The sequence below is a fragment of the Triturus cristatus genome, chromosome 4_1 (assembly GCF_964204655.1).
Source record: "Triturus cristatus chromosome 4_1, aTriCri1.1, whole genome shotgun sequence".
NCBI lineage: Eukaryota > Metazoa > Chordata > Amphibia > Caudata > Salamandridae > Triturus > Triturus cristatus.
Window position 1 is genome coordinate 978,163,966 of NC_140585.1, and position 12,050 is coordinate 978,176,015.

The 12,050-nt window shown below is 44.5% G+C and overlaps 1 protein-coding gene and 1 long non-coding RNA gene across 2 annotated transcripts in view; both read left to right on the top strand.

Moving 5' to 3' along the window:
• Positions 1-12,050, top strand: part of LOC146855930 (lysozyme C, kidney isozyme-like) — a 236,292-nt gene that overhangs the window by 15,442 nt on the left and 208,800 nt on the right. The gene's annotated exons all lie outside the window — the stretch shown is intronic.
• Positions 10,119-11,496, top strand: LOC146855931 (uncharacterized). The gene is made up of 4 exons (XR_014981417.1): positions 10,119-10,248; positions 10,345-10,442; positions 10,722-10,826; positions 11,362-11,496. It is a non-coding gene; the product is annotated as an uncharacterized LOC146855931 (long non-coding RNA).

Consider the following 12,050-nt stretch of genomic DNA (forward strand, 5'->3'; position numbering starts at 1 on the left):
GCATAGAGGCACTAGGATGTGCAAATTTTAATGTTGTGGGAGATCTTAATCTCCATTTGGACTGCCCTTCTTTACCCTCTATTAGGAGCTTTCTGGCGGATCTTGAGGCTTTACAGCTCTCGCAGATGATTACTTTCCCCACACATAAAGGTGGTCATATTCTTGACCCGTTCTTCACAAATCTAGAAGGACTCAGAGTTCTTGGTTCCTCCCAGTTGGTCTGGACAGACCACATGCTGGTGAAAACGGCATGCTCTTTGTCTGACTCTCCTTTTCTATCTCAGGATAGACTTGTTCTTAAACGACACTGGAACAAATTAAGACTGGAGGATTTTTACCATCAGCTCGAGAAGGTTCCTTTAGGTCCGCTCACCGAGGTCGATTGTGGATATGACTCTTTCTGTGAGTGGATATCTGGTGCCCTCGATTCTCTGATTCCTATGTGTTGGTCCAAGTGTCACCGGAAGGAGCCGAGCCCTTCGTATGACACTTCCTTGGCATCTCTTAAGAGGGCCTGTAGACAGGCCGAAAGATTATGGAGGAAGTCGTACGACCCAGATCTGAAAATATGTTATCTGGCCAAGGTCAAGATTTATCACAGGGCAGTGTGTCAAACTCGCGCTTCCTTTTATGCTCAACAGTTTCAGAACTCTGCCAATCCATCGAAACTTATTTTTAAAGTATTAAAGGACTTGATGGCGAAGAGAGCAACTGCAGTGGAAATATGCTCGGACTCACATTGTGAGGGTTTGGCCTCTTTCTTCCATGAAAAAGTGCAAGCCATCTATCGCACTTTCCCAACGGGTTCCCTGATGCTAGAGCAGGTTGGTCGCACCTTAGGTGAGGGGAATGTCTTTCCATCTTACCCCCCTTATCTCTGGAGGTGTTTGACTTTCTCAGCACCAAAATCAAGTCTGGATCTCCGGCAGACCCGCTGAAACCGGCCCAACTCAAGACCCTGGCACCGGTTTGCCGTACCCCGGTGCTGTCCTTGATCAACCTGTCTCTCTCTTCTGGAGTGGTTCTCGTTAGATGGAAGCAGGCAGTAGTCACGCCAATTCTGAAGAAGGCGACCCTTAACCCCCTTAAACCTGAAAGCTACCGCCCTATCTCCCTTCTCCCTTGGGCCACGAAAATAGCGGAGGCCCATGTGAATGCCACTCTTACAGACCATCTTGGTAGGCTTAACATTCTCGACCCTACCCAGAACGGGTTCCGTGCGGGTCACAGCACGGAGACGGCCCTTCTCTCGATGGTCGAGCATTTGCGTTCCGTGCTGGATTCCGGTCGGACGGCGGCACTACTGTTATTAGATCTTAGTGCCGCCTTCGACACGGTCTCGCACGGGATTCTGATTCGGCCTCTTGAGGAGGTGGGCGTTTCTGGCTCCGCCTTGCACTGGTTTCGTTCCTTCCTTACGGATAGGTCATTCCAGGTGGCAATCCCGCCCGGTAAGTCGTCATCCTACCCGCTAGACCAGGGAGTCCCACAGGGGTCTTCACTGAGTCCCACCCTTTTCAATCTGTATGTGAGACCGTTGGCTGCGGTAGTCAAGCGGTGGGGCCTGACCATGGTCTCTTACGCAGATGACACGCAGCTGGCGGTCACACTGAGTGGGTACTCAGACCTGGAGGCTCCCAGGTTCTGTGAGGGTCTGCGGGAAGTGGCTAACTGGATGAATTCCAACTGTCTCCAGTTAAACACCAAGAAGACGGAGATTATGGTGGTTGGTAAACAGGTGGCTTTGTGGGATGACAAATGGTGGCCTTCGGAGTTGGGTGTGGCTCCCCTTCCAGCGGCAGAGATAAAAAACTTGGGGGTGTGGCTTGATCCTTCTCTGAGTTTCATCTGTCATACCAAGAAGGTGGCGGCTTCTTGCTATGGCATCATCAGAGGACTTCGACCCATCCTCAAATTCTTTGATGCACCCACAAGACAGCTGGTGGTCCAAGCATCAGTGCTGTCCAGGCTGGACTATGCCAGCTCCCTAATGGCGGGGATAAACCAGTCAGAATTTCTGAGGCTCCAGCGGGTTCAAAACGCTGCGGCCCGACTGGTGACAGGTCTGCCTAGGCGATGCTCGGTGTCCAATACTCTGCGCTCTCTCCACTGGCTCCCTGTGCAGCAGAGGATTAGATTTAAGGTTCTCTGCTTTGCATTTAAAATCCTAAAGGGTACTCCCCCACAAATTTTGGAGAAATTGCTGATCCCCTATGTCCCCTCTCGCACTCTTAGATCGCTAGGCCAGAACTTAGCAGTGGTCCTGCGTTTTAAGTTGAGCAGAATTGGTGGCCGCTCCTTTCGAGTCCTGGCAGCGAGTTGGTGGAATTCTCTTCCTCCACAAATCCGGGCCATCGATGAGCTCCTTCAGTTTAGACGGGCTATCAAGACGTTTTTATTTTTTTAGTTTATCTGTTGTGTCTCGTCTCCTTTTGTCCGCTTTTAGTGCTGTGTTGTGTTCACCTTCTCAAAGCGCCAGGACGCCCCTTTGCTGGGGCAGCTGTGCGCGGTACAAATAAAAATAACATAACATAACATTGCAGTAAATAATGTAAAAAACTTCATAGTGGAAGAAAAATAAGTCTCTTTATTTCCCAGACACCTTTGCCATGTTCTTAAGACAGATGAAAGTATACAAAAAAGTGATGGATAGAATGCTTGAATTACTGTCAGCCACTGGTAATTACTTGGGGTGCATCCCAGTCCATCATTATTTTGAAATACCATACTAACTCAGTTTGGACCTAGCCATATAAATATCAGTCTTGACCCTGCTTCAATGGGAACAGTCTAGCCTGAAATGCCAAACCAGGTCCTCTTTGAACCGGAACACAAGCAACCCCGGACCGGTTTCTCCCTGGTTAGGAAGGCTCATCCTCCAGGTATAGCTTGGTTTAGTGACACAGTGCGCACGGGACCCACATCAGGGCATACCTGGGATGCGGCACAAGTAATTACCAGTGGCTGAGATTCATTGAAGTGTTCCATCCATCATATTTGGCATACTTTAATGCTCTTAAGACAGTGCAAACATCTATAAACCATGTGTCACCTGACCGCATCTTCATAATAAATATACAGAATTAATTTTTTCAAACATTTTGAGCATTCTTGTTTTTTTTGCCTTGTCACTCAAGGGGGGGGGAGGCCTGTACAGTGTCCATAGATCCCACATTGCAGGTCACAGTAAGGGAGATATGAAGACTGGTATGGCTGGCGAATGATATGTCATGTACACAGATTCTTGGTGCATGGGGGTCCTCCGTTTGGATCACCTATTCCCCCTCCCCCCGTCCCTGGTGCTTTCATGCCCGGATTTAAGGCTGAACATCTATTGCTTGTACTGGTATGTACTACTTAGCTACTGCGTGAAACTTAACCATGTAAACTTTGAATAAAAGGAAAGATTAATAAAAGCATTTCTTTGTATATGATTTATTTGTTCCCTCCTAGTGACTTTCAAAAAAATGCAGCCACGCAAAAATGATGTCTTATTTTCATAAAGAAATACAATGCCAAGCCTTATCTGTCCATGCCAGGAGTGACCACTATTTAATGTAATCACTCGCCTTTCTTTTGAAAACCAAAACCGCAGCACTGTGAAGAAAGTGACAACTTAGATAACTGGACAGTTATTTTGTAAATGGGGTAGAAAGAGAAACTAGCTTGGTCTGCTTTCTGTTTATTAGAAAAAAACTAGTCAGCAGCCGTATTGCATTACAGAAACTAAAGGAAAGAGGACAAACGAAATCACGCAGAGGCAAAACAGGAACCACTACTCAAAGCAACTCACATGAGGCCACCTGTGCTCACCGCAAACAGAGAAGTGTTCAGACGGACAGGACATTCTTGTGAAATATAGGGATGTTCTGTGCAGTTCCGAGCACCATCGGTGAAAATGCATTTGAAGGTGGTGGTGCTGAAGTTGGATACCAGTCCGATCTCCCATTTGGAAAGTATATACTGAGTCAACTGTCAGGCTTGATTCCTGGACCTGGTGGGGCTTTTGGTCAAAGTCTTTATCCTCCTCATAGCAGAGGCGGACACCTCAAATTCTAATCAACATTTTTCATACTAGGGAGTTGCATCAGCAACTATTTGCTTGTTGAGCAGCACCATATGATGCTTCTGATTGAAAGAAGCAATGCAGACCTCATCATGACCAACCCAAGCTCACCTTGCTAGCCCCGAAGGGGAATTGAGGCAGTTGTGATGTTTTGTATAGGATTGTACATCTAAGAGATGAAGCGCTACTCAGGCGCTTTTTACGGTACAAGACCGTGGCTGGTCAGGGAGAACCAAAGCTCCTGGGAAGAATTTATGCAAGAATTGTTCGTGTTGGTCAACATTTCTCAATGGGTACGAGCCTGGTTCACTAAGAAAAGGTCCTGACAGCTACAGACTTTGGGGGTTAATTAGACTTTGGCAGATGCAGGACAGATTCAGGGCATCCACCAAAAATTAGTGGATGTCTTATCCACCCTAATTAGAGTGCACACGCATGTGTCCATTTTAAATGGAGTTTATGCACATCAGTATTCTCTAGGACAGGTGGGACAGGCGCCAATTTTTGGAAGATGTCCTGCATTTGCCAATCTCTAAATAATCGCCTTCATGTCTTGGAAACTGTTGAAATGTTGGATTCGCATCCTGACTGGCAAAACTAATTGCAATATCATAAGTAGAATTATCTTGAACATAAAGCATATTTAGTAATCTATAATTATGGTAAAATTATTTTAGAGATTAATTTATTGAGTTTCCCATGTACCACGAGGGTTTGTCACCTTCTGACTACTTTGCTGCATCTGAGAGTTCTGACTGTCCTCTGGTAAAAATGGGAGCATCTCTGATCACCACCTTGACCTTGTCTGGGCCCATATCACTCTTAGGAGGCTGCTGAGTTGAGCTGTGTTCTGGAAGGCTGTGTGGCAAAATAGATGAGTCTTCAGGGATAGCTTAAAACATTGATGTGTGGGATCCTTTTTAGTAAAGGATTCAACATGTTCCAGGGCAGGCGGTCACATCATTCCTAAAAGGTGTTATGTCGCAGACCAGCGGTGCATATTTTGAGTCTGATCTATATATTCTATATGGATGACAAAGAACGTGACAAACTATGCTATGTGCATCTGGACTATGCGGGGGAAGATGTAATCTTCACAAAATGATTACTTGCGAGTTTAATAAATATAGACCTTTTAGGTTTATAAGCCACATTAGCTCTTATTGTTTCTCTGAAAACTCGTCTATGAAACATAATAATTCTTCTCCTATCACCTAGATGACACTTCTCCCTTTACTTAGAAAGGATTGTGCCTTTGTTATGCGAATGGAGGGGAGAGTGAGGCAAATGCTCCATTTTCCAGAATATGCAGGAGGAAGCATGTCAGCAGATTCCAAAGAGCTAATATCTTTTAGAGAAACTGGCTTTTGTTCATACACAGAAGAAATAAGAGCTAAGGATCTCACTGGGTTTGCGTTTACCTTTGCCTGTGAGAATCTGTGACTAAAATTTGAATCTGACTCCTAGTGTATTATCCCTAACCTCATAGAGGATAGTTGTCTCAGGGTTACACCACTTTTGTAATGGTCTTACAAGAAGATTGTATGTGAAACTGCACTTTGTAAAAGATGCTGAGGGAAGATTTCCAAACAAGCATTGGCAAAGCCAAAAGGCTGTGTCTTTCGGCTTTGCCAGTGCATTTGCCAATGCTGCTCAATATTGCAAAATGACATTTTTTATTGCTGATACTGAACAGCATCATTAAAAAAAAGCCTCAGTATGCTGATGTGTACGCAAGCAGGTGCCCTTCAAGTTACACTAGTCAATAACAGTTTGGTATGTGTTAGTGCTAGGCCGGTTAGAAGGTAGAGATGTCGCCTTGTTGAATATTTACTCCCCAAATGTGGACCAATCTGCCTTTCTGACTAGCTTAGCCCTCTTTTACCGCTAATGACCCCATATCTGAGAATAGTGGGGGGCGACTTTAATTGTGTTGCTGATCTGGGCTTGGGTAGATCTCATCCCATTCCCCCCTCCACACACAGTGTTGGTGCACACATTAGCGGAGGTTACCCACTCCTGGGCTGCCCAGTGGGACCTAATTGATTGCTGGAGAGAGCGGAATCCAGAAGCCCGTGAATACTCTTGCCGCTCTGGTTTATATTCTTTGGCAGCGCGGTTCAACAGAGTCTATCGTTGTGGGTCATTCTCCCCCTTGCTGTGTTCTTTCACATGGTCACCACTTAGGCTAAGGGTCCCCAACTGGTGCTTGGACCATACAATGCTCGAAGAACAGGCCACCCTTGGTGAGCGGGTTTCTAGTTATTGGCTGGATAATGCAAGGTCGGCGTCATGGAATGGGATGCAATGAAGGTGGTGGTTCGGGAGATCTGTATCTTTAACAAGAAAGGGGGTATGAGCTCAGCTGCACTCATACAGCGGCAGGAGGCAGTTCTTAATGGTATTCCCCGGGAACTCGAAGGGACTCCGGAGGGTAGGAGATGTGTCCTGGTGGAACTGGAAAAAACACTTGCCCTTGTAGACTGACTGTGACACTTTGATTATAAAGCCTACATGACTAGGGCCTGCTGAGAGAGACAAGTCAGGCAAAATGCTCTCTTGGCTTTTGCAGAGCGAGGTGAGAGGGAATGCCATACTCCAAGTGATAGATGCCTCAGGATGTGATGTCTTCACTCAGGATGGGATTAATACCGCGTTCTTCCATTACTTCAATGACTTGTTCTGCGCTAGAACTGGGGTCAGTGAAGTTGATATGCTGAGCTACATTGCCGACTCATCGCTGGTGTCCTGAGAACCTGGGGTTGCAGCACGATTGGGCATGAACATCACAGAGCAGGAGGTTCAGGCGTGATTAAAGAGATGGTGAGGGGTAGGGTACCTGGGCTAGATGTGTGAGAAAGTGCCATATTTCTTGCATGGTATGCCCCCACTTTTTGCTGAATTGCTGAATGTACTTTGACTGAGTGTGCCCTGGACTCCTGCCAATCAGGTGCCCAGGGCCTATGTTCCTTCCCTAAAACAAACAAAACCCAAATTGGCAAACCTTGACCACATGTCAGCCCCTGGTAAATGGTACCCTAGGTACCCAGGGCCTTGTGACTCATTGTGCCACCCTTAGAGGCCCTGTACCCTTACACACACACACACTGCCTTTCCAGGCTGAGTGTTTGGGTGCAAGACAAAAACAAAGTCGACATGACACACATCCCTGTATGCCATGCCCATCACCTACACTGCCATGGCATACATCAGCCACCCCTCTAGCTGGGTGCCTTATGCCAATGGTGTGGGCACAGGAGCAGGAGCCCTGTGCCCCTACAGTACCCAGGTCCAGTCCTGAGTTTGGTATCAAACTTCTCAGCACATTAAACCCACATTGATGCCCGTGTGGGATTTAATGTACCAAGCACCCCAGAGGGCATCTTAGAGATGCCCCCTTAAACCTAACCTACAATCCACATCTGCTCTGAGGCTGCCTAGGCTGCCACACAGCAGACATGTTGCTGGACCCCTGGGTAGGAGAGCCCCTGCTCTCCTGGGCCTGCAACAATGCACATCCTGTGCGAGGTGCTAAATCTCCTCCCCCAGGATGGGCAGGGGGAAGCTTCAAAGGCATGCTGCCTCTGTGAGCTTCCCCAGGCCACTGCAACCCCCCCACTCTGGCGGGAAGCTTTGGCCGGAAACCCCAAATAAGGACAGGGGATGTAGACTCAGAAAATTCTTTCAGAATAGAGATGAGATTGATCTCAATGAGAACCGTTCTAGCCTTGAACCACCATCGAATTTCACACCTACCATTGATCAAATAGGCAAAGAAGTGGACCTCTTTGAGAAAGCCGTCCTCAACAAAATCGAAAAAATAACCAAATTTGTGCCTTTCCCTACCCACAACATCACCAGAGAAGAAAAGAATGCCCTTACAATCTTGAAGAACGATAAAGACCTTACAGTGAAACCGTGTGACAAAGGGGGGGGTATTGTCATCTTCGACACTTGTGATTATAAAAACAGAATGAATGTTCTCTTGGGATCACCAAGACATTATTTGAAAATCACTACCAACCCAGAACCTAGACTGAAATGCAGAATTCTCCAAGCTGTGGTATCAGCTATTGAGAGGGAAGAAATCTGCGAAAAAGAAGCGGAATACCTCACCCCTACGTATACCCGGATCCCCATCTTTTATGGGGTACCTAAAACTCACAAAAACCCAATGGATCCTCCAATGAGACCGATTGTTTCCACCATAGGATCGGCGACGGAACCACTTTCAAAATACATCGATCGGTTCCTTCAACCCTTAGTTACCACTCTCCAATCCTATGTGAAGGACACGTGACATTTTATCTCCAGAATAGAAGGCCTTCGATATGATCAAGAACGAGAAATATTAGTCACCATGGACATTGAGTCCTTATATAGGGTAGTTAAGGACAAAATTGAATCAGAGACATCATTACATAACAGCACATTCTTGATTCAATGTTTGGAAATTGTTCTGGAAGAAAATTTCTTTGAATTGGACGGCGACTTTTACCATCAAGTACAAGGAGTCAGTATGGGGGCGGCATGCGCCCCTAGTGTCGCCTGTCTGTACATGGGACATTTCGAAGAGCGAAACATCTATAACGAATTGGCCCCATTTTATGAGAATATTCGTCACTGGTCACGCTTCATTGACGATATATTTTTTATCTGGAGTGGTGACCAAGGATCGCTCAACGAATTCATCTCATGGATCAACCTAGCTGACCCCAATCTTCGATTCACGGCACAAAGCAGTGTTAACAAATTAGAGTTTCTTGATGTGTTTGTGAAACATGAAGACTTCCAACTAAAGGTATCACTCTTCACGAAACCTACTTCTAGAAATACTCTGCTCCATTTCGAGAGCTTTCACCCGAACAGCCAGAAATCCAGTATACCATTCAGCCAGTTTCTACGTCTGCAGTAAAAGATCACCTCCTTCATTCTGAGGTGATGAAACAAAAATTCATCCAGCGAGGATATCCCAACAGGCTTGTTAGGGATGCACTCGAGAGAGCACGATACTATAATCGGGATACGCTATTTACCCCAAAGGAGGAGAAAAAGACAGAAAAATTGGTATGTGTTATTAAACACTCGTCCATCAATCACAAGATACGACAAATTGTCAACTCACAATGGCATCTACTCAACCTAGACAATCAGACACCCAGGATTCCTAAGCCCCTGTTCGCGTTTCGGAGAAACAAGAACCTAAAAAATCTGTTGGTTAGGGCCAAATTACCAGAACGCAACGCTGCTGTACAGAGATCCATTACAGGAAATGTTCCCGTTTTGGGACATCATAAATGTGGGGGATGCCAGGCATGCCCCAGTGCCATTGTGGATGACAACATCATAATCAATAACCACACTGTCAATCTTTACGAGATGACAAACTGTAAAACATCTAACTGTGTGTATGTCATTTTATGTCCCTGCAATATCCTCTATGTGGGAGAGACTGCCAGAGAATGCAAGACTCGCATAGGGGAACATTAGTCCAATATCAGGCGCCATAACCTCTCAGCCCCATTGGTTAAACACTGGATGGAGGCTAAACACACTGAAAAGGACTTACGCTGGACCATTTTAGAAAAGATCCGGACACAGAAAGGTACTGACAGTAACAGCATTCGGAAAAAACGGGAGGTTTTTTGGATTTTCTTTTTGAACTCCAAGAAAAACGGTCTGAATGAGGATTTACCATGGGAAAACGCGATCATTTAAATAATATCTCGGGTTTTACCATTTCTTTCTTAGAAGGCTGATTTATATTATCAGACTTGACCTTGATCTGTATTCCCCTCTGAACAATTTTTTTTTGCCTATTTAGAGCTATTTTGATGGGGCATTTATCTGAATTCCTTGTGCCCCTTAGAGGTATTTTCCTTCATCCATTCTTGCTGTTGACCGCGGTAAGCTACCGTTTGATCCTGGGAGCTTCAGTTCAGTGCATTCCGTGTAATCCACTGCCACTTTTTTACATTTACCACTATGACGTATTTTGCACACTCTTTGAGCAGTATTTAAACAGCTGAGTTCACTCTGGCTGTTCGTTTCCAAACCTCGAGGAGAAGCTAGTCGGGAGAAGAGCACACTTTGGCTGGTTGTTCTCAAACTTCCCTGCATTAAGAAAAGACGAGTCGAAAGAAGATGCAATCATCCCCGTTTGATGTCAGGCCACTCTGACGGTGAGTTTCATGAGTTCATGGAACTGTTGAAATTGGAGCCAAATTATACCTACGCGTGTACTACGAACGCTTAGTTTACCTCCATTATCGTTTCAGATCTGTAGGAACACATAACCAATTCCCATTTCCACTACATCTTTGAAGCCTGTTCATCGCTGAATTAGAGAGGCGTTTTGTTACCATTTAATCGCCAAGTAGGTGCTCCTTCCGTGTTACATCTTTTAATTGTTGACTTTTCTCGAAATATCGTTAACAGTTTAACTTAGAAAACCTGCTCATTAAGACACTTTGTGTTTTATGTATCCTGTATAGATTCTCCCTTCTCGTGTCTGTTTGGAATTGCCACGAAAGAGACAGTTGAACCTTTTTTCTTAGATTGGGGAGATCGTTTTTGTATATGACACTACTTAGCGTTCATGCATTTTCATCAAGCAGCAAATTAGAGTCAATATCCTTCTTGTTTTCATATTTAGATCCACGACCCCCTCTAGTGGATGAGCGTCATCTCATTTCTTTGCTCGTTCCTTTAAGAATTGTTACAGCCTGTTAACTCGGTCCATCAATACATTTTCCTTATGGTGAGCATAACAATAAACAATTTAATTCTTACGCCCTTCGCACTATGTGGAATGTGTTCATTTTCACCAGCTTGGATATTTGTCATTCTAAACTGTCTTTTTCCGTTATCTTGAAGACCGTTCGAAATCTTTTGTAACTGTAGGCTGATTATTGTATCCATTCTCAATCAACAGGCAATACATGTGGTATCTGTTTGCCTTTAGTAGCTGGAATCTTTTAATAAAAACCACCGATTTCACCTAGATGTGTAAATATACTCAGAAACCCAGTAGCTTTCTCTGTACCTCAGTCTGATTAGCACATTCTGTTTTTTATCTTTTTTATCGTTTTGGGGTTTTTTCATTCGTTTCATGTGTGCAACTATCTTGTATAAACCATTTATCTTGTTCCCTACCACTCTTGCGTGTAGACCAGTGCTTATAACTATTATGGATAAAAAGTTTCTCTCTATTGTCTTTTTTATACACTACATAGGAATTTTGGTATAATAACTAAGAAATAGTTTATTTTCCATTTTTGTTTATTATTCAACAGGTCCCATGGATATCGGACACTAATAAGTTCACGCCCTGAAGAAGGTGTTACCCCAGGAAAGGGGGTGTCACAGCGAAACGCGCGTCGGCATTTTGAATTGATTTGCTCTTTAGCTTTATACTACATTGACGTTAGCTTTATAGATTCATTGAGACTTTGCACTTTCAAAAGGATAATTTCTTGTCCTTCTTTCCTCCATTGAATTTTCATGACCATAAACTCTTACCAATAATATATTAATCCTCGTTCCTCTTGAAAAAAGATATGCCAATTATTTTGGGCCTCTGAATTGTTACTTTCCAGATTTTAGGATGTATGTGTAGTATGTGTTCATGGTTTGAATGGATTTAAGTGTGAGTGAGAAGGTTTGAATAATCTGTCTTAGATTTTCCATGGGCATTTTTGTTCGTAGGATCTTTGTCCTCTGTTAATTGAACCGTTTTTTTCAACACATGATTTATACATTTATGATATGTTTCCAATTAATTTGAAAATAAAAAAGTAAAAATATGGAAACCTGATTTGTGGTACAATTTATATGCATGGTTTAGCAAGAGTGGTCTTTATTAGAAACTGACTTAATTGCACATTGTCAAAGCATTTAGGTACAGCAGACTTCTTCCTGTTTACACAAGGACAGGGGATGTGCCAGCCTGCCAACCCCACCCCTCAGCTGGGGAGGCGAGGTG